At 38.6% G+C, this 21279-nt stretch overlaps 1 long non-coding RNA gene across 1 annotated transcript in view; it reads right to left on the bottom strand.

Moving 5' to 3' along the window:
- The window catches only part of LOC125331893, a 262213-nt gene that overhangs the window by 60486 nt on the left and 180448 nt on the right, over positions 1-21279 (bottom strand). Inside the window, exon 4 of the long non-coding RNA XR_007206254.1 lies at positions 9031-9075. This is a non-coding gene — a long non-coding RNA (uncharacterized LOC125331893). The remainder of the gene's footprint in view (positions 1-9030; positions 9076-21279) is intronic.

The following is a 21279-nucleotide window of genomic DNA, read 5'->3' as shown; positions in this document are numbered from 1 at the left end:
AGATATTCCTGTGAAATAGATACATACACGTGTGCAGATATGTATGCCTATGTAGAAAGAAGCCCACAGGGCAGCCCACAGAGCAGTGAGATGCTAGACTAAAAGGTTTATTAGCAGACTGTCTTCTCATCTTCTCTGAAACTAACAGAAACCTCAGAAAGAAAAAAAAATTATAAATACAAATAACCTTTTTAATAGGTTTCTTCCCCTAAATCTACTTGGAAAATGATACCAAACTGAAACGCATACTTCAAAAGATTTCCAACAGTCAGATCTTTCTGTAGCTTGATGAAAAAGATGTAATTAAACAAAAATGGGGGCATAAGCATAAGGATGAACAACCTGACACAGTACTAATCATACCTGCCTAGTAGGAGAGGTGCTTATACCCCATGTGCCAGATCTGAAATATTTTACTCCCATGCTTCCCCACCATCAATACGTGTACCCTCCTAACACCCATCTGAAGTAGGGACCTGCTACTGCCTACATGAACCAATGTGTAAATATAAGTACAGGCAGGAATGCTAAGGATTGCATTTAACTCCTGCTAAAATTAATTGGAGCTGATTTCAGCCTTGAAAAATGCAACCCTAAGATCTCCGAATAAAACATGAGGGTAAAGCAGTGAGGCTAGAACAAAATGGTGAGTGTGTAATTAAATGGAGACCTGAATAGAAGTTGCCCAATCTAGCATCTTTCTTACTCAGCTATCCTTTTTCTTTATCTATGAAAGGAAGTATTGTTTGTCTTTATCGCTCTTGTCAGAGTCAGCAAAACTGGGTGAGATGCAGAGTTTATTTGGTAAGTGCCACCTGTTTTTTGTTTTTCTATTCTCTAGCTGCTCAGAAGCAGTTCAGCTTTTCCTTGAAAGAGTATTTGTATTCAGAGAATTATTTGTTGTTGCCAGCTTATTCTCAAGCAGCTCATTACAAGTGTTCACTCTTTAACTACTTGGTTAATTTTGATTAGATAAATGGCTATAGGGTATGTTTCTGTCCCTGACTAAATCTCTAAGTGTTCAGTTTCTTGATTAAGTACTCATGTTTACAAATTTACAACGCTCTTTCTAAGACTGTTCTTAAATATTTATTTAATAAACACTCTTTCTAACATTACTGCCATAAGAAAACAAGCTTTGTCACAGCAGTTCAAGCAATAGTCTCTGGTGACTAAAGTTTTAGAAGGGGCATTACTTGTTTGAGAGAGTACAACTGATGTCATCCTATTTGAAAATGCAAACATGATGTATTATAAAGGTCGGTTGTAAAAAACTAGTCTTAGAGTCACAGTGTGTTATATGAATGCCTCTGAACTCACTAGAATATTTTAAAATAAAATGGCATAGTCAGATTTTAGAAATGTTTCTGGATGTACATCACAGAATCAAATCTATTGACCTGTCCTTGCTCCTTTGCATGGTTCCAGAGCCGCAAAACAGTTGTGAAACTGTGATCATCAGTGAGTTTATTACTGCTTATCTCATCAGAATGGTGCAAAGAAGCTTTTTAGAAGTGGTCTTAGGCACCTAAAATGAGACAAAACACTGTGATATTAACCCTTGTTCCCATCAGATTCACTCACATTTACTGTAGGTTGTATATAAGAATTCTAAGAATGAAGATGTGACCTTTGGGGGAAACACTATTAAAAGATCTCAGGATCAAGTCCTGAATTAGGTTGGACTTTAAATATCAGTTCTTTGTGTTGGATGAAATTGAGCAGAAGAGTCAAAAGGAGGCACAGGCCAAGCCAGAGCCTAGCAGAGGTGGGCCAGCAGAGGCAGCCAGGGAACACAAGTGGCAAGAAAAGAAACGAAACTCCTTTGCAGCAACTGTGTTAAAGCCACTGTTTGAAATGCCCACTCTGAGCAGATTCTCCTGAAAAGAAAGGCAGGAAAAGGATAACCCACTTTGCCAACTGAGTCAAGCCACAGTCTCCATGCAAAACTGACACTAAGTATTTTACTCTTTACAAATAGTCTTTATAATTGGGATTTTTAAATAATCCTTCTTAAAAGGGATTGCAGCTGTAATCAATTTGTGGAGGGTTGTTTTAATAAGAAGCTGCTCGAATAGGATTAACTATGAGACCCTAGACCTCTTTCCTCCAGTCCTTAAACTCCTATTTGAAACATTTAGATACCCCATAAATTATTTATTGGTCTTACAAGGTGTCATCAAGCTAAGAAAATGATGCTTGACAAGTTGAAAACCGTAACCATTTCCACCAATTTGTTAACAGCCTCTCCCACATGGCATGTAATGTCTCACTTCTGCCTTGTCTTACAGGAACAGTAGTTACATTCACCCATTGCACCAAAAACACATGTGGAGAGCTGTCAGACCTTGTGCATTCTGTTTATTTCAGGAAATGTTCCAGAAAATAATTTATAGATAGCTTGAAAATAGAATGTCAAAGTGGATTTCCTTTCCCTTGCAAGGTTGCTGAACAACAAGGGAACAGAAAAAACAGAGTTTTTCACTCCCTCTGTGATTTCTGAGCTGCACAGATCAGCACATGTATAGGCACACTATAGAAAGGAATACAGGGAAAATCTGTGAGGGCTTTGGACAAGAAAACAGGAATCACCCCTTCACATCCCTCAGCAGCTCTATCTGTCAGCTAAGGTTGGAAAAAAGGCTACTGGAATTTTTTTTTTTTTGCAGGGCTTCTCCAGCAACATTGGTTAGTAATGACTGGTAAAAAGATGGATGGGGATGGGGACATATATTTTCTCTAAGGGATCTAGCTTAAGGATCACTTCAAGCATGAGGCAATCTGCATTTAGCAAATATCATCTTAAATCAGTCTTTTTACTTCTGATTGTCTGAGCAGGACAGAAACTCACTGCACCTGAAAATAGGTTTCTGCTCATCACTGCTTCTTATGGGAATGTAATACAAGGTTTCATGCTTGCTTTCCTCTGTAGGGTCTTAACACACTGACTCCCATGCTGGCAGTGTTCAGTCATTAGTTACAGCAGTTTTGTGGGGATCTTAGGCCATAAGCACTTTGTTTAAACAGTTTGTTAGTTTGCTTTGCTTGCTTTTATTTATTTAGGTATTTACTTTTTACAACCAGCATTAGATTATAGATTTGATCCATGGTGCAACCAATCTTTGTACCATTAAGCCATCTGTGCCAGTGTATCACATAAAGCAATTAAAAAACTGGTTAAACAAAGACTTCAAAGTGAGAAGCTCTAACTTATTACATGCTGTTTATTTACTGTATTATTCTACTAATACCTGATCAGTCAGCCTTCAACAGCAATAATAAAACTGTCCATGGGACCAAGGCTCATGGGGGAGTGACCTGCAGTTTTGCAAGTGTACAGTTTCCACAGACAAAATATCTGAAACTAAATCCACTTAAAAGCACAGAATTGGGGAAACTACAGATGCACACAAGTAAGGTTTTGTCTGATCTACTTCCTGATATAATTTCAAGTTCACTGAACTTCTTTGATGTTTGGTCATTTTAAGAGACAGTGACTGCTGAAAGCTTCTCTTCCGTTCAGTTGTGGTGGATGGGACACAAAGGACAGCAACAACTACCACTGTTATTTATGGGCTATCGTGTACATCTGACTTTATCAGACATTTAAACACTGGGACTGGGTGTGGTCATTTAATAGAAAATCCCTCTATGTCTTAAAAAGGGAGAAAACAGAATATGAAGTAAGAAAATTAGGAAAAAGAAATCTATTCTTACTTTCAAAAATATTTAAGCTGTTTGTTTCTGACTCCTTATAGACACCATGAGATTATGATTTGATCCTTTGCACAACCCATCTGTTTAGTATGAAACAGTGTTAGTGCATCACGTAAAGCAATTAGACAAACTTGCTAAACAAAGTCTTCAAAATGTGAAGTGTCTAGCAGTCCTGGCTAAAATATTTAAATACAATACAGTGCCTTTTCCACAAACTGCTCTATGAAATAGATAACTCCCACCAGACTGGAAACATTAGCAGAGACGTCACTGAAAACAGAAGCTTAGATTTAATGCAAGAAAGTTGCTGCTCTCTGCCATCTGATTTTTAGATGCTTGTATATGATTTTTAAGTCACTTCAGCACTTTAAAAACAAGTACTTCTGCTTCACATTTACAAACTTGGCCATGATGACCTCAGATATTGGGTGAAAGCAAATAGTGCTTTCCCAATTTCCTTTGAAAATCTTGATTTTGACTGTATAAGCATACAGTCAGCCATAAAGTTACTGTAAATCACAAAAGGAGAGCACAACTTTTAGAAGCTGCAGTTTACAGGTGAGAAACATTTTATAAGAGACGTCTGAATATGCAGAAATATTTGAATATGAGTTTTATCTTGTTCAAGGTAATTTGTAGAGCTTTTATGATAGTACATCTCTGCTTATTCAAGAACAGAGACGTGTTTTTAGGCAGACACACAGAAACAAATGAGTTTAAAAGACACAGAAAGAAATATAATTTAGCAGGGGGAAAATGGAGAAATTCTTGAGCTGCTAATAGAAAAGAAGCACATAGGCCTAGAAACCCCTTTTTGTTTATAATTTCATAAACGGAGTCAGTAGCCTGAGACAAGCCTGTCACATCTTTGGCACTGAGCAAGGGTCAGTGATGGATAACTGACCTCCTTTCTCACTTTTATCAACAAATGTCAAAAAAGGCAAACAACAGCAATGACATTCTGCCCAAACAGCCAAGAGTGTTTCATTTTCTTTGCACTTCTGTTTCCTCTGTGCCTTTAATCAGGGCTGGGGGATGTAATTGCTCTGTCTGGGCACAGCTTAAGGCATGCTGTGCAACTAACAATTAGTTTAGAGACTGAGATCTATAAATTTTGAGAAAAGAGTAAGAGGATTTGGTGTGCTTGAGCTATCCTTTCTAATGAAGAAAAATATCACACCGGAAGGGACCCAGAGTGTTATCAAAGCAACTTAATATCATCTGGTAGTGATTTGTAGGCCCTCATAATCTATTGTGATCATGTTGAAGGGGGAGGAAAAAGTCCACGTGTTCCACTATTTATGAGATTTCCCAAACGATGGCCGCCATCTGTGCAAACGCCACTAATCTCAGCCACCGTCCTCATGGCAAATGGCTCCATGGGATTGTCCAAGGGAAGGGAAACACTGCAGGAATGTTGGGCTATTTATTGTTTATAAAAATAAACCAACTGGACTAAGACATATGCGAGGAATTTATATCAAACAGCTGCAAAAGCAAGTTGCCTCAATAGGCAGGGTGCATTGATGATGCAATTGGACCACACCGAAAGATTTTCCTATTAATCTTAGAATATACATGGCATGCTTGAGGTACTGATTTGTCCTCCTCTACACCCAAACTCACCTTACATGGATGTTCTTAAAGTAATTTTCAAAAACAGTTTATGTAGACTGTTTTATTATGTGAGTTTATTAACTAAATAAATATAAACAAAGTCTAAGGACAGTCTGTCCCCATAGAATCTTACCTCTCTCAAACATTCCCTCATTACTCTCTTAGCTAAACAAGCACAATGCAGATACTAATACTCAGTGTTAGTGAACCATGCACACCAAGTTTCTAAGATTTGAAAATTCCTTGTTTTATGGTTAGCAGTCTAATCCCACTAAAGTCCTTTCCTAGTTTCTTAATGAAGAAGACCAAATCCATCACAATGCGAAACAACATACAGTGAGAACAAAGAGTAAGGGAGTAATGAGATAACACCAAAATGACAAACAGTGTCACAGCAAACCCACAAAGTACAATATTTTAGTGTTGAGCCTGCATGACAGTATCAGACAAAGGGGAAAAGAGAGCTGACCAGAGACAAGCTTCTTGCCTTTGTAAAGCTGGTTTACCAGACATGCTTGGCACTGGAGAGAATCTTACTTTTTAAACTGTTAATGTGTTAGTATATGTACAGCAGCCTCTGGGAAATTCTCTTTCTAGGTCTACGTGTTTGAAAACAGCTATCTTCGCTTTTCATTAAAACTGCATGCACTTTGAAACACCTGCCTTCAGGAAAACTCCCAAGCTGATTGACTCTAACATGAGAATTAATTCAGGCTTCTTTAGTGTGTGGACAAGGCTACACAGAACAGCGTGTCAGAATTAGGCTTTTCCATAATGCAAACTGGCAAGGACTGCTCTTTTGGGAATCCTGCTCAGCTGGAATTCAAGACTTTGTTTGACAACTGATTTTCAAGGTGTGTGTCCTTTTCTTTTAAACAAACATATGATGCTCGAAAGCCAAGGTACAACAGTGCATATGTACATATGTATGAATGAGAAAAGGACAGCTCCTAAGAAATCCTTTCCTATAACTTGTGAGTGTTACTTACCCATGCTAATACCAGAACTTTCCAGCTAGAAGGAAGGAAAAAATGTTTTGTTTGCTCAATTTGTTTCAAAACAGTGATCATAAATGCCACTAGTAGATACCAAGTGTGCTTTCTGACTTCTGGGAGACTCTAGAATTTGGGTCCTCCTTTTTTGGGGGGGGGGGGGGGTGGGGAACATCTCTGCCCAGTCATAAAATATTCTAGCTCAGACACTGTTAGTGTATGAGGTACATACTTGAACTAGATGCTAGTTATCAAAAAAACACTCCCAAACCCAACCCTTCACCCCAAAACAAAAGGCTTTAACCACCCAAAGAACAGTTTCTGTGCTACAGGCACACTGTGCATTGCTCACACTGTCTCAAGGAATGATTTTGCTGAAGCCCAGGCCCCAACACCTGCCCATAGATATCTCTTCCCTAGATATCACACATAAATATTTTAAAGTTCTCTGTCCACACCCAAACTCGAAAGCTCTCACTTGGGCACTGGTTAAAATCCCAGTTTTCCTGCAGTTATAGATGATCTAGAAAGCAGCATAAAGGCTGTTTAAAGTCATTAGTGAATTTGACAATAAACTTGCTCATTTACAGGCAAGAGACAGTTGAGTAACAAATTCAAAGATATCTGTTGTCTTAATTATCACTGAAATGCAATCTTGGTGTTGTTGCTCACAGTGTAATTACCTGACATTTTTCTCTGACAGTAAGGAAGAGAAATTCTTGTATTTCCATCAAATGCTGACTGTTCATTTCTGTTCCTGTGCTGCAGTTAACCCCTTTTCTGTGCTGAAATCTACAGAAGCGGCCTCACAAAAATCTGTAGAAGCACAGTAAAGGTGAGGTCTGGGACCCAGAAGTCAGAGAACCTTTGCAGTTGCCTCGACCTCTAGAGAGAAAATAAATCCTGCATCAGCAACAGGCTTCATTTCTGATCAGATTCTAAACTGGTTTTAGTTAGAGTACATGTAAAGTCCTAAAGGTTACTTTAGGAAAATTCCTGTTTCAAAGAATGCCAAGTCTATCTCGTCCAGTGATATAGTCTGAAAAATTAAGCTGGGAGCATTTAAAGATGTCTCTCTTAGAACTGGACTGAGACATTTCACATGAGCATGTGAAATGATCAGTATTAAAACAATGTGCGGGGTAGAATTTCCTTGTGTCAACGATTGTCTCCCTCCATGCCAGTATCTGATCACCTATTTGAAGGCAGAGATATAACTTTAGGTCTATTACCAAACACATAACTTTTCCTAGCACACTTAGGATTGTTATGCATGGACACTCAGAAAGAAAGTATAGCAGATCAACCAAAGATCAATGTGCACAAGATAACCCATGTTCAGCCTACAGGTAGGTGCTCTTATGCACCAGCCCATGACCCAACACTGCAGAAACAGCTCCAGCATCCTTCCCCTGTTTCTGCAGTCACCAACAGGATGGGTGGGAGCATATCTCAGCTCAGCTTCTCAAAAGGAAGTCTCCTCCACTGGGACACTGTTCCCATCTCCTGCTGCAATTTATTTCATTCTGAGTTGTACCACTGGACCGGTTTGTGAAGTCGTATTATAAAGTTTGTTGTAAACTGATCTGGGTTCAAAAGCTTTTGTGAAATGTGGGTGGCAGATGTGAGGTTGGCAACAGTCTCCTAAATCAGTTGTGCCACATGAGACAGTGGAATATCATCTAAGGTTATCTTTTCCCCACCAACTGTTGTGTATCTTATGTCACTAAATTCACAAACATGTCACAGAAGCTGATAGGAAAAGAGTTGCAGAGCTTGAGCCTTACCAGTGAATTGCCTTTCCAAGAGGAAACCTTACACTGGCATTGGTTCATAAAAACGTATGCAGATGACCCAGGTAAACCTAAGTACCTAGTTTTCAAACATAGAAAAAAAATAGATTGTTTCCTCCTGTAAATGCATGCCAGGAAAGTACAGTCATGAGGACTGAAATGATGCATGGTTTTTGCTCCCACTCTCTCAAGCACAAAACAACCAGAAAATAAAATTCACTAGCTGATGTCTTTTTAGGTTTCATTTAAAACATCTTTATAGCTCCAGTGTACTTCCTACTCCTACTTATTCCTGCATCATCAGTCATGCATAGCACTGTAAAATACCATGTTTGTCACTCTGAAATGTAAAGGTATATGCTACCTTGTTTCAGGACTGCTGAGTGATTCATACTATGATGAAGTCTTACTATGATGGGAGTACAACAGACCATTCAGAGTATGCCAGTAACTAAGTTTTTTCACAAGTTATTTATCAATCTTTCAACACATTACCACATTTTTCCTATTAAAGCACACAGAGCTATCACCCAGGAGCTAGCAAAAATTGTGGTATTTTGCTCCTGTTCACAAAATGTGGGCTAAAGTACTGGTGACCTAGGAATATATAGTGCTTTCTACTGTATATATAAAGCATAAAGAGTTTCAGACTGCAAGATGCACAATTGCTTCATCATAAAATGAGTAGAAACATTTCATTTCTGCAGAGCCTGATTATTATTTCTGAGCTGTGTAACATGAGGAGCCCTACACAGAATTTCCCTCTCATTCGCAACTACGTCTGCCCAAGTCAAATGAGAAATAGGTCTTGGAAAGCCTTAAAAATAACGTATTATTTGCAGTGCTATGATTCCCCCTGTTTTAAACATGACAAGATTAGGCTTAGAGACAGATACACAATGGGATCTTACCTTTTACTTCTCTGCCTGGATGCACAATTTGAGAAGTGATCTGCCCTGTAAGACAAGAAGAAAATATCATTGCTGTTTTTATGCCGACAATTTATTTTTGTGATCCTAGAGATCCTCTTTTTTCACCAGGTATTACATAAAGCACTTCCTGAGGAAGGTGAACGTTCTAGTCAGGCTCTTAGAGGTTGAATAGGAACTGCAGTTTTAGCAGGGCAGAGACAGAGCTTGAAGTTTACCTACTTTTCTATTACACCCTCTTATAAAGTAGGTACAGTCTTCTATCTCTTTATAGAAATACACCCGTATGTCTTTAAAAAGGTAAGTAGATCTTCTCTACTTGCTAAACACATATGATTCACTGATGAAAGGAATAGTTTTCAAGCCCTGGAACCTGACTTGTTTCTTTTTTTTGAATCCAGTGTGTTAGAGGCTGAGCCATTGTAAGGAAGCATGAGGGAGCTATATTTATTTGCACTAGCTAAATATCTCATTGGTCAGCATTCTGAACAGGAGCAGTCTGCAGAGAAGTGTTCTTTCCCCCCCATATTCACAAAATGGAAATTAATTGGCCTCTCTCCAAGGCCTCTGTAGTATCACGAGCCAATACTCCTCAAAGGCTATGTGAGTACCATCAGTGTCACAGGATGCAATTTAAGTGAAACACCAATGGACACAATCCATGTCTTCACAGAAAAGCCCATGAGAAAGGAACTTATTTTTGTAAATTAGAGCACACCATTTAACATTTTTAATAAGCTATATGGTGGTTTTTTAGTTACATAATTTTGGGCTATATGACTAGTTAAAAAAAAGTCTATAATGAAGATTGACTTGGAATAGACAAAATTTGTGACTGTTTTGTATCAAAGCCAGCTGAATCCACCGGAAACTTAAGGAGTAAACAAAAGGACATAGTCTAAACATCAGAGAGACTGAAATTTAAATGTTATGATAAAAACTCATTTTACCTGTAAAGTCCTGCAGTGGATAACAAAGATATTTTAATGCACCCACCATCATCAGTTTTTGCTTTGATCCTTAATATATTCCCCTCCTGCCTACAAACCTGAAACCTAAAAAACAACAAACTCAGAGGTGGGGAGTGAAGGGGAATTGCTGTCACAAACCTGAAAATTTAACAAATGAAAAAGCATTATAAGATTCCAGTCAATCTTAAGCAATATGAACCACAATATATATCATCACATATAATGACAGAGTAGTCAGCGGGCTGTGTCACCACTGAAAGGGGAGAGGAGGATCCTGCAGGGCTGAGCTTTGCCCCAGGAGCTGCTGCACTCCCAGAGGAGGTGGCTGTCCAGGCAGCTACTCCGGTGGTGTGGCTTCCTCAGAGCCCAAAACTCTGTGTGACATTTATCCCAAGAATGGTGAAGTGTGGTTAGAAGCCAAAGCTACTTTTCACTTCTGAGGACGTTGTTTTCTGCTGGGTTTTGCACTCACTGTGGAAGGGATTGCTTTACAAAATCACCTCTTCCTTACATTGATTTTCTAGTTGCTTTGCCTTTCCGAGGTTTTGTGGAGTAGTAAGGATCATGTGGTATTGAGCTTACAATAAACAAGACCTGGAAAAGGACTCTGTATGACATTAGGAGGCAGAACATAGGCTGATTTTTCAGATCACGCAGTAAAATAAAAAAAAAATAGTAGATTAGCCAAATGAAGTGTCTTTTTGTTCATATTTTCCTATTCTTAAAAAATAAAACTATTTTTCAGGTTTCAGAAAAGAAGGAATAAAGATCAAAGTAAGAAATGTTCTCAGCATTTTTATAACAAGTGATTCTTCATATTACTACTTTTTATGGGAGTGACTGTCAATCAATCTTCAAAATTGTCATAAACACCCACACATGCTATTTCAAAGATACCTAATGTAGGATATATAATACCATATTTCAAGCTGGATTCAAAGCTTTTCATCTATCTAATAGTTAGGAACAAGGAAAAACACAAACATCAAATGAAATGAAATGTATTTGTTGATGCCAACTGCAAATATTAATTTTATAAAAATTAAGTCTATTACATATCCATTTAAAAATAATTTTTCATGTCTGAATGATGATAGGGATCCTGAAATGACTGCATCCATAGAGAATCACTGATCTAAGCAGGTGATGTGCCAGACAGGACCAATATTAAAGTGCATGTCATGGCTTACAAATTTCCTCATTTCTTAAAGAAATCAATAATCTTTCACAGAATTCATCCCATTGTGACCTGATCTCAGATACTCATCAAGAATTTACAACCCACATAAGCAGGGAGGGGAAATTCCACAAACTCCTATTCGTGGAAGGCACTCCTCCTCCAAAACAACAGAAATATTCGTCACAGCTTCTAGGCCTTTACAGATTCTGTTAGCAAGGTATATTCAAGACAGAAAAGATGCACATGACAGATTTCCACCATTTTTTTCAAATTATTAGGAAAAATAATCAGCAACAGTGCATTTGGAGCTGCACAAGGCAATAAATTATAGCTTGTTCATGCTGTAATTGAACCAAGAGAGAAACACTGGGCAAAGGGATGGTTGTAAGCAGATCTACACAATCCCAGGATGACTGCTTGGAAAGAACTGCAAAGGAACATGGACAGAATGAAGCAAGGAGAAATTATTAGGACAGAAAATTTTTTAGTGCTTTGCTCCTTGATCATCTTTGATGTTTAGAGGACCAGATAGTGTTTCATCCAATCCAGAGACTTTACACATGACTGCAGTGAGAGTACTGTTGGTTGACAACCAAATGGACCACAGCTATCTATGCAAAGTTTATCAAACAGCCCAAGGACAGTGCCACAGGGCACTGAAAGTGGTCAGAGCTCCTCCAGAGGGACTGGGGATCCCTCACTGTGCTTTGTTCCGCAGGCCAAGGACCTCACAGGATAGAACCAAACCCAAGCCTGAAACAAGTGGTGTGTGGATGCTAAATAAAAGGAATCACAGATTCAAACAAATTTTAACTTAACATTCCCTTTTTGTCACATCCCTTAGGTGAAAAAAGTTCAACAGTGGCTGGGGAGCATAGGAACTGCCAGCAAAAACGTGGGAGGAACAGCTGGGCTTGCCTCCCTGTGGCTGGGGCAGGTGGCAGGGCCACACTGGCATCATGTGCATCTCCCTGCATGGATCCTCCCTCTGAGCTGGCACATTAATGGAACTTCAGGCCCACTAAAAAATACTGGATATATTTCTCAATCTCAACTCCAGCTTTCAAATGAGTGCATTATTTATTCATTAGTACTACATTCAAAGTGCTGTTTCCCTTGTTACTTGGTGAAATAAATGAAAGAACAGTGATATCACTCTAAATCCCAATTTACAGCTCTTGCAAGCCCCAGATGACTGTATCATAAAATTTTCCTTACCCTCCCCCTCTCCACTCCTTTCTGCCTTGCATCTGACTGAGAGAAGAACTGCCCACTGCAAGGAGCTGAAGGCTTATCTGCTGGCCTGACCTGAGCAGAGGAAGTTATAATAATGATCAATAGATTGTAAGTGGGAGGAAGGACAGTCCTAGACTCAACACTTGGGCCAGAGGATTGGGCTCTACATGTGAGGTGTGCCTGCAGATACATTTTTTCTCTGGACAAAGACTGGACAGAGAATGAAGGACAGACTGCACCATACAGACACAGTGCACATATGTGGAGAATATTTTCACTTCCTTGTTTGCTTACTTGTCTTATGACAAACAAAATATTTATCTAAAAAAAAATTAGACTTGATTAATTCCTCAATCTTGATTTTGATTTTTAATTTGGGAGACACCCCAAAATATCTCTGGTTCTCATGTGTGCCTGAGCTCCTCATGGCTGTAACACAGTTCAGCCCTCTTATGCTTCCTCTGGTCAAACTTGCAAACTTGATGTTGGGAGAAATAGAGCAAAATACAGGGAGATTAAATAGTGGGAAGTTTTCAAATCTGATAGGTTTAGAACAACCTTCTAATTTTATGTTCAGATACTGGCCTTTTATAATTATGGGAGAATTCTAACTTTGACTATCCAAAATATTCAGCACACACTGGCCCTGGGGTCCTAATCCCTGCTACTTCTGACACATCATACTTGTAAGGAGAATCTTAACCCCAAATGCTTATTATAGCAGGCTAATAAGACTTCAAAAGTTTTCTAAAAATCTATTATTTAAAAACTATGAATTTTAAACCCCAACTGGTGATTTTCAGTATCCTGTCTGCTGCACACTGGAGACACAGCAATGTGGAGGGATGGGGGTGTAATTTTTCAAAGGGCTGTAGCTTTGAACCCACTTCTGACCAATTTCTGTAGTCACTTAGACTCCAAGGAGCCCTGTGTGTCATGGAAGAGCAATACTTAAAGGCAATATTATCTATCACATCTCACCTTTCAGTTCCCTTTATTATTAATATAAATATTAAGATATTTGAGTTTGAAAACTTGAATTTGTATCTCCCCAAATATTCAAGCTCAAGCTTGGCCCATGCAGACGTGTGTGTGTGTAAGGGAAAGAGGGAGTGCAGATATGTGCAAGGGTGTGACAGACTAGGAGATGGCTCCTGCTGTTCACTGAACTGTCGAAAAGCACCTAGCTGCCTTCGAATAGGCAGTAAAATACCAGCACTGGCTGTTCAGGAGAGGCAGACACGTCACTGTGACTTGAGAGGAGGGTCTAGTGTGACAAAAGCAAATTTAGTCCTTTCTATTTGAAGAGGTAGCTCAAAGAGGCTAAAGTAGGCAGAGTCAAATTAAACCAAGGTCAGAATGTAACCATTGCTAAGACAGATTTAGGCAGCAAACCCCAAATTGCTTGAGGACACAAAAACTGGTACTTTATCTTGAAATCTAGCATGCACTATCTGCCAACAGCATTGTTTCAACTATGAAACAATTCACATCTCAGCTGACACGTGTAATGAAGCTTGCTACTTGCCTAGTACATAATTTAAGGTAAAAGAAAAGAAGATATGTTTTATCATGGTCTTTCATATCTTTGTCTATTGTTCTGCAATCCATTTGCATACCTAAAGGGAAATGGCCTTTTTAATTTCTTTCCCCTCTCCTAATCATCTGAGGCCTATTTAGAAGTGTTCTGTATCCTGTAATCAGGCAATTTATACAGTGTGCACCCTTAGGCTACAGCCATTACAAACAAGCTGAAAAACTCCTTTACAATAAATGATTTAGCATGGGAAGACACCATTCATAATTAATTTTTTTCTGTTTCGTGTGCAGATGGTCTCAGACATTGAAACATGGCCTATTGCCCACACCTTTATTCCAAAGAGAAAACATCAGCCTTAGAAGGAAAAGAGAAATGCCTGTAAGACTGCTTCATTTTGGGAATAAACATGCTCCTCATCTTTTCACGAATTTGTGCATGATAAAGACTGAATTCAAAGATTGTGGAAGTCAAAGGAAAATAAATCCCGTTAGCTTCTGATCAGGACCCGAACTAAAACCACAAGGAAAATATTAACTTGAACTGACTGTTTTTTCTTTTTTTCATTATTTTCCATAAGGGTTATTTCTGAGGCAGCTTAAATAGACACTTTGTGAGGGTGGATTTGAAAACGATCAGCTTTGGATTTCTGAAAGCTGGGTACTCACTGAGGCAGCAAATAAAAGAGAATTCTGCTATTAGCCCCATTTTAAAACATGCATTTTCCTGCTTCCACAGAGGGACAGCTGATGACAATTTCATTCTCCATTTACTCATGTGTTTGTTCACTGTTTACACATTGCTTTTCAGTACTTTAAAACAACTTCTGATGCACTTCTGAGTTGCTGGCATCACTGCAAACTCCCCCAGACTGAGATTCAGCCAAGCAGACTGTCATTTTAGTGGCCCGTGCCAATATTTTCTTGAAGTTGATAGGACAGTCCTAACTACTACACAGCAAATTCCTAATTTAAGAGTAAATAGACCTTTCTGTGTTGTGACTCAGAGTCTGACTCTCCCTTTTGCTCTGTAAGAAAAGAGTAAGCTGCATTTCCATATGTGATCTCTAGAATGTGATCTAATCAAGTCTCACTGAAGTCTGCAATATGTTTAGAGTGCTGGTACTAAAACCAAAGCCACTGACTGCCCATTCAGGATCATCTGTTTGGATTTACATACAGACAAATGCAAAGACCCTGGAGGAGCTTGAAGGCATGGCACAGGGATTACAAGATGTTATCTGAAAGAGCAGTTAGCTTTAGCTGCATCTCATATTTGTGGTATCTAGCCATACCTTTGCTTGCCAGGAAGACACATTTACCACAACCTCCTAGGGCCAACATCAGATAATCCAGGTGTGCTGGACCTTTTCCAAGAGGAGATGACACGGTGTACTTTAGGCAGGGGCACTGCACAGAGTGATTATACACAGCCAGAGACCACTCACCAAGTCTCAATCAGCTTTATGAAGTTCTAGCTGTTGACTTCAGGTAATTTTCCTCTGAAAAGGTAGGAATCAGCTGATACTAATGCCTACAGGCATTACATGCTACGTTATAGTTTCCAAAGGAAAAAGAAAATGGGAGCATTCCATCTCCAAACATTTTCCTGCCCTCTGAATTTAATCCTCAGCATTTCCTGACCTCAGAGGGCAGAGCCAGGCCTGAGAGCCTGGCCCAGGGATCACCCTGGGGCCATGCAGCCACATACAGGCACTTCCAGGCAACACATCTGGGGGAATGAAACAGGTACACACTTTCTCACACTGTGCTAAATCTTACTGACTTCTGCTTTAATAGGGTTTTGGGGATCACCAGAGTTGCTTAATGTTGCTTTGGTCTTGTCTTTTTCCCACTGTGCCAAAGCCTACTTGCCTGACAGATGTTTTGAAATACCAACAGGAAAGCTGTTTTCACTCTAATTTCAACCTGGCTCAAACCATCAGTTTCACCACCACACCACAAAGATTTCCATATGAAAGTCAAAAAGTTTCCTCTGATTTAGAAAAAATAAAGCCTTTGAGTTTTCAAGTTTTGTCATTTATCACGCATCTTAACTATCATTCCTATGTCAGCTGAGAACTGATGAAAAATCTCTCTGAAAATCTCTAATTCTGAAGAAATAATCAATTGTTGTTAAAATGGCATTGTTCTCTCTGCAATGCAGAACCATCTGGATAGTAGCAGAAAACTAGGAGCCACTGGATATGCCACTGGCCCAGGGAAAAGTACTTTCATAAAACCAATCTGCTTCCTTCAGATGAATACATGACTCTCGCTGTTTCTTGCAGTTGTTGCAATACGTGTTTCTGCCTCTCTGTGAAATTTCAGCAATACCTGTAATCAAAATAATAGACTACTACTGATCTTCAGAATGAAAACAAGCTTATTTTATTAAACTGACCAAATCTTGAGGCCATTAAAAGGTTGTTTTCTTAGCCCTTCATTATGTATTCAATAGAGATGGTAGCTAAGGTGTCTTTTTCCCTTTCTTCTCAGCCACAGAATAGGAGCTTTCTCTTCTCCTCTTTCCCTCACTGATAGACACTTAAAATTCAAATTACAACTATACTAGACCATAAAAATATACAGGTAAGGCAGATGTTGTGAGCAAGATACTTGACAGAACCTCTTTATTTTTTTGGATGACTTAATAAACTGCAGAACCTGAGGTCATCAAAATCTCTCAATCATGTTGCAGGCTAGTGCCAACAGCTGTAACAAAAACTGACGATGTAAAACATGTTAAACATGCCAAACCCAAGTTTCAGACAAGCCAGTCTGTAATAAGACTATTTTCTACTTGAACATTACATAGCAGTGTGCTGGGGTTTATTTATGCTGTTCTTAATACGAATAACCAGAAACCCTGTTTCACTTGCTCAAGGCTGAATGCAAAGACTGTTTTGTCATGAAACAGCTTGAGATCTATATTGCTTTCAGATCTGGTTAGGCAGAACCCAAATATTAACATTGGATTTTAGAAATTGAGTTTCATCTTTTGTAGGGAAAAAAACACCTATTCTTTTTTAAAAATACTAATTGTTACAAGATTGCAGTGACAAAGAAAAAAAAATTATCTCCTTCACCATTTTCTGCCTCTTACTTTACAACCCTATTTCCCTTAGTCAAGAATTCCATAAAGAAAGCATGAATTGTGCAAAGAAAAAAAAAGATCAAAATTGATTGATCAGATAAAATAAAAATGCAGGACTTCAGATTGTGAGAAACAATCTACAGGCAGAACACATACAAATTGCAATATAGGTAAACTATATTGCAGAATATTGGGGAAAGAAAGTAAATAGAAAAGAGAGTAGAGGCAACTCTCCATGGTTTTCCTGGGACACCACTGTGGCAAAGCCGAAGGGTCAGATTCCAACATCTAACGCACAGCACGCACTGCCACACAAGTCTGAAAAATTCTGCTGACACTCGTAAATTGCCACATGTTTGGATTTCCAACAAGATCTCACAACAAGCTGTGTTACTGCAAGTCATTATTTCCTTTGGGGGAAAAATATGTCTCTAGTGATGTTAAAAGTCATGGCAGGATGTACTATAGTGTCAGGAGAGCTCACTGGGGAGCATTCCTGCCTCAAGGCCAGGAGGTTGTATATAAATTCTGCACCTGGTTAGGGGCTGGGAGGAAAAGGCTAAAGTTTATCTCAAAACTGCAGAGAGCCAGTGGTTGTGGACAATGGCACACTGGCAAATCCTGAGAGTAAAGTCAAGCAGGAGCAGTGCAAGGTAACCATGGCTTAGGCATTTCCAAACTCTCCTGTATAGAAAGCGCCTCTGAAAGATGCTTATGCAGCACTTGTCTTTTCAAAGGTGCACACTAAGCTATAATGAGCTTTAGAGATTTTTCTGTCAGAGAGAGAGACCCATGCTAATTAGCTGGTCTGCATTCCTCGAAATTGCAGACCAAAAAACTGCCTAATATTTTCCCATAAATATATGGTTTGTATCTGTTGGGTTCTTCTGGAATATGGAAGCAGAGGAAAATGACCAGAAACACTGAGTAAGCTTGCTGATTTTTTGTCCAAACTGATTCAAAAGATGCTTTATATTTTAAGATGTTAAACAAAAACATGATTCTTCCTATATGCAGAAAAAAAACAACAGAAGATATTAATCTGGAATGGTTTAAAACTAAATATTAATGGCCTACAAAAAGCTAATATCTTGCCTGCTTGTCTATGCCATTGTCTATCCATTACATGGATTTGTAACACATTTTTGTTTTTCACTTCCTGTTGATGTGTTGCTTCAACAGCCTAAGGTTAGCAGTCAGTATACAAAACTATTACTGAATTCCCCCAAGTTTGAACACAGGGGAAAAACTGTTCAGGCACCAACTTATCAGTGCCTATGATAGGTAAGAAGAGGCTGAGTTTCTTATGTGAAGCATTTTTTGAGTTTCTTAATAGAGTAGAAATTAAACATCTTACTATCCTGAAGTGATTTTGGTCTCTGTAACTCTGCTGAGAGGCAGGAAAGTGCAGTCCCGTGGGGGAAAGCTCACAGGCACCAAAGTGTCCTGTCATGGACACACTGGCTGATCCAGCACTAAACCCAAGCAGATCTGAGCCATGGCTCTGTAGCCCAAGTTCTCCCAACTCACACTAGGCCTGTGCTCACAACTGCATGTGAGGATTGGCTCAAGGACAAGAGCCACCGTGGACAGGTTTTGCACAATCACTGCAACAGCCAGTAGCAGATTGTGCACCAAGACCCATGGAAAGAGAGTTAAAAAGCCCCCAAATTGCACAGAGCTTCTCAAATAATGTCCATACATGAGCCATTGCAAACCAGACAATGAATACTGTCTTCCCCCATCCCCAAAACATCTTATTAAAATAAAGTCTTATACACTGACTTCTGACTTCAAGTGGAAGTAGAAGAAATACTGTGAAAGGAATGCCACGATCCTCTAGATATATCTTAATTTCAACAGTACTGCTTATTTCAGTCACATGATATTGTTGAAGTTTTTAAAAAAAATTTGTCACAAAACCCACTAAAAAGCAACAATAAAGTCATTAACAAAAAACAAGAGAATTTTAAATTAATACTTTGCTTAGGAATCATATGCTATCTTATAAAATGTCACAACTGACATACATTTATACACAATATTTACAATGCAGAACTGAGTTGAACAAAGATTTGTACTAAAAGTAAAGGCTTGACTTCATTTCTTAACTTCTTAATTGTGCAACCCTGTAATGGGACATAATTTAACAGGACTGTCTCAGTACAAAAAACTAAAATTATATACTTTTGGCTAATAAAAACCAGTTTTCCCTGAACAGGCATTCAGAGGTTTGACCTTTAACTACATTGAAAGTAATCCAAAGTATTCTGAATTTATTGGACTTTGGAAGAGCAGTTAAGAGGTCCTGATTTAGAAAAGCCCATTTTAATCTTAATTTGAACCATGATACATATTTAAACTTTAATTAGGCAAGAGTACAATGCTACCATCAATGGGGTTGAAAATAGGAGGATTTTGGGCTCTTAGTGTTGTGGCCTGCTCTTCACAGCCTGATGCACCATGGGTACCCTGATTTAGTGGTATTTCACACATAGTTCTTCAGCAGATGGAAATGATGAGAAGAAAAGACAAAGGGCACAGTCTAACATTTTATAAAGTAACCTTACGAAAGTCTTGAAGAACATTTTGGAAAATAAAGATGCACTCTTTTTGTTTTCATAAAAGTGATAATGTGCTTTGCAATGGGGGAATTTTTAAAGAGAGGATGGGAGGACATGGCAGATTGACAATATTGTGAAATAATTTGCCACATACAAAAATTCCTCAGTTTTTATGAAGTCCACATAATGTTGATCTGCAACAGTTTTGACTTCAGCTATGCAGATGTAGATGACAATACCCTTAAAAAAAAGTTAAATAAGATTCTTACAACTGTTATTTTATGCCCACAGGAAATAGTGGCATCATTATACCACTGTTTGAATGGAGACTAATATAAGTTTATTTGGGCTTTTTTATCTTCTACAGTTGAGGGGTGGGAAGAAAACATGCTTTTTAACAATAATAGCTGCACAAAACCACATATTACTTACACACAAATATATATAGCACAAATATTATTATTTTTCAAAATGTACCAGACTTACAATCCTATATATCAGTCTTCCAGAAACTTACAACCTGAATTGCCTTATGTTCATGAATATGTCACCTAGTCAATAAAGTAGTTATGTCTTTTTTAAGTAAGCAGATGCATAAGAGCATGTACAGACTTACTAAAATCAGTAGGGGAAACCCCAAACCCTTTAGCACACCTAATCTTAATACACCTAATAGAAGTCAAAAATATAGTGAGTAAACCCCCTGCTCAGTATAAAACAGCACACCTTACTGATGTGAATGGAGGTATGCTGACTTACACCTACTGACACAGCAACCCAAGGGATGTTAAGGGAAATTCTGATCCTTGATACATTCCAGCAACTTCCATCACTCCAACTATGGAACCTTGTCACATCATGATTTTTGAAGATTTAACCATCTGGAGTAGGAATGGGAAAATACTGAGTATTTTTTCTTGTTAGATGACTAGTTCAAAAACCAGTGAAATAAGTTGCAAAAAAAAAAAGTTTAATTTGGAGAAACTAAGAAAGAGAAATTAGACACCTAAGGATTATTACTCAATGATATTCCAAATATAGCTTATGATTGCTTTTTTTCTCTTCAGCAAATAACATTTAAATAGCCCATACAAAAGAGAAGCCTGAGGATGTTTCATTACAAAGTAGCTGACGCTGTGGGGTAACAGTTCCTTGAGACATCAGAGTCCTTAGTTCAGCCGCTGCTGAATTCAGTGCATGGGCAGAAACTCAGGCTCTTCTGGCATATGTTTGAACTACTGTGATGTGAAAAGGATTCCTTCTCTGCTCAAGGACATACAAATTGACCATGCAAAGTGAAATATTGTCAGGATAAGAATCAGAGAACACATCATCTTGTGGAAGGGTGAGGGCACCCTTGGAAGGCAGGAAGACTGAGATGTGCTTGAGCCAAGGCATCTCCTGGCATTTATTTGGTAAGAGGACACAGTCCTCAAGTAGTTGGGTGAACTTAGCTTTTTATTTTCCTTGGCTTCCATTACAATGCATAATTCCAAAACATTTTGAAATATCAAATCAGTTCATTTTGACATTTTCAAAATAAAGCGTTTCAATATTGTGTTGAAAACATTTGTCAGTTTTTTGGTTTTTTTTCTCCTCAGCATATTTGTCAAATAGTTTTCACCACTCTGAGCCTTTTCTCAGCAA

Source organism: Corvus hawaiiensis, chromosome 12, assembly GCF_020740725.1.
Source record: "Corvus hawaiiensis isolate bCorHaw1 chromosome 12, bCorHaw1.pri.cur, whole genome shotgun sequence".
Classification (NCBI taxonomy): domain Eukaryota; kingdom Metazoa; phylum Chordata; class Aves; order Passeriformes; family Corvidae; genus Corvus; species Corvus hawaiiensis.
This window is presented reverse-complemented; position numbering and strand designations above follow the sequence as displayed.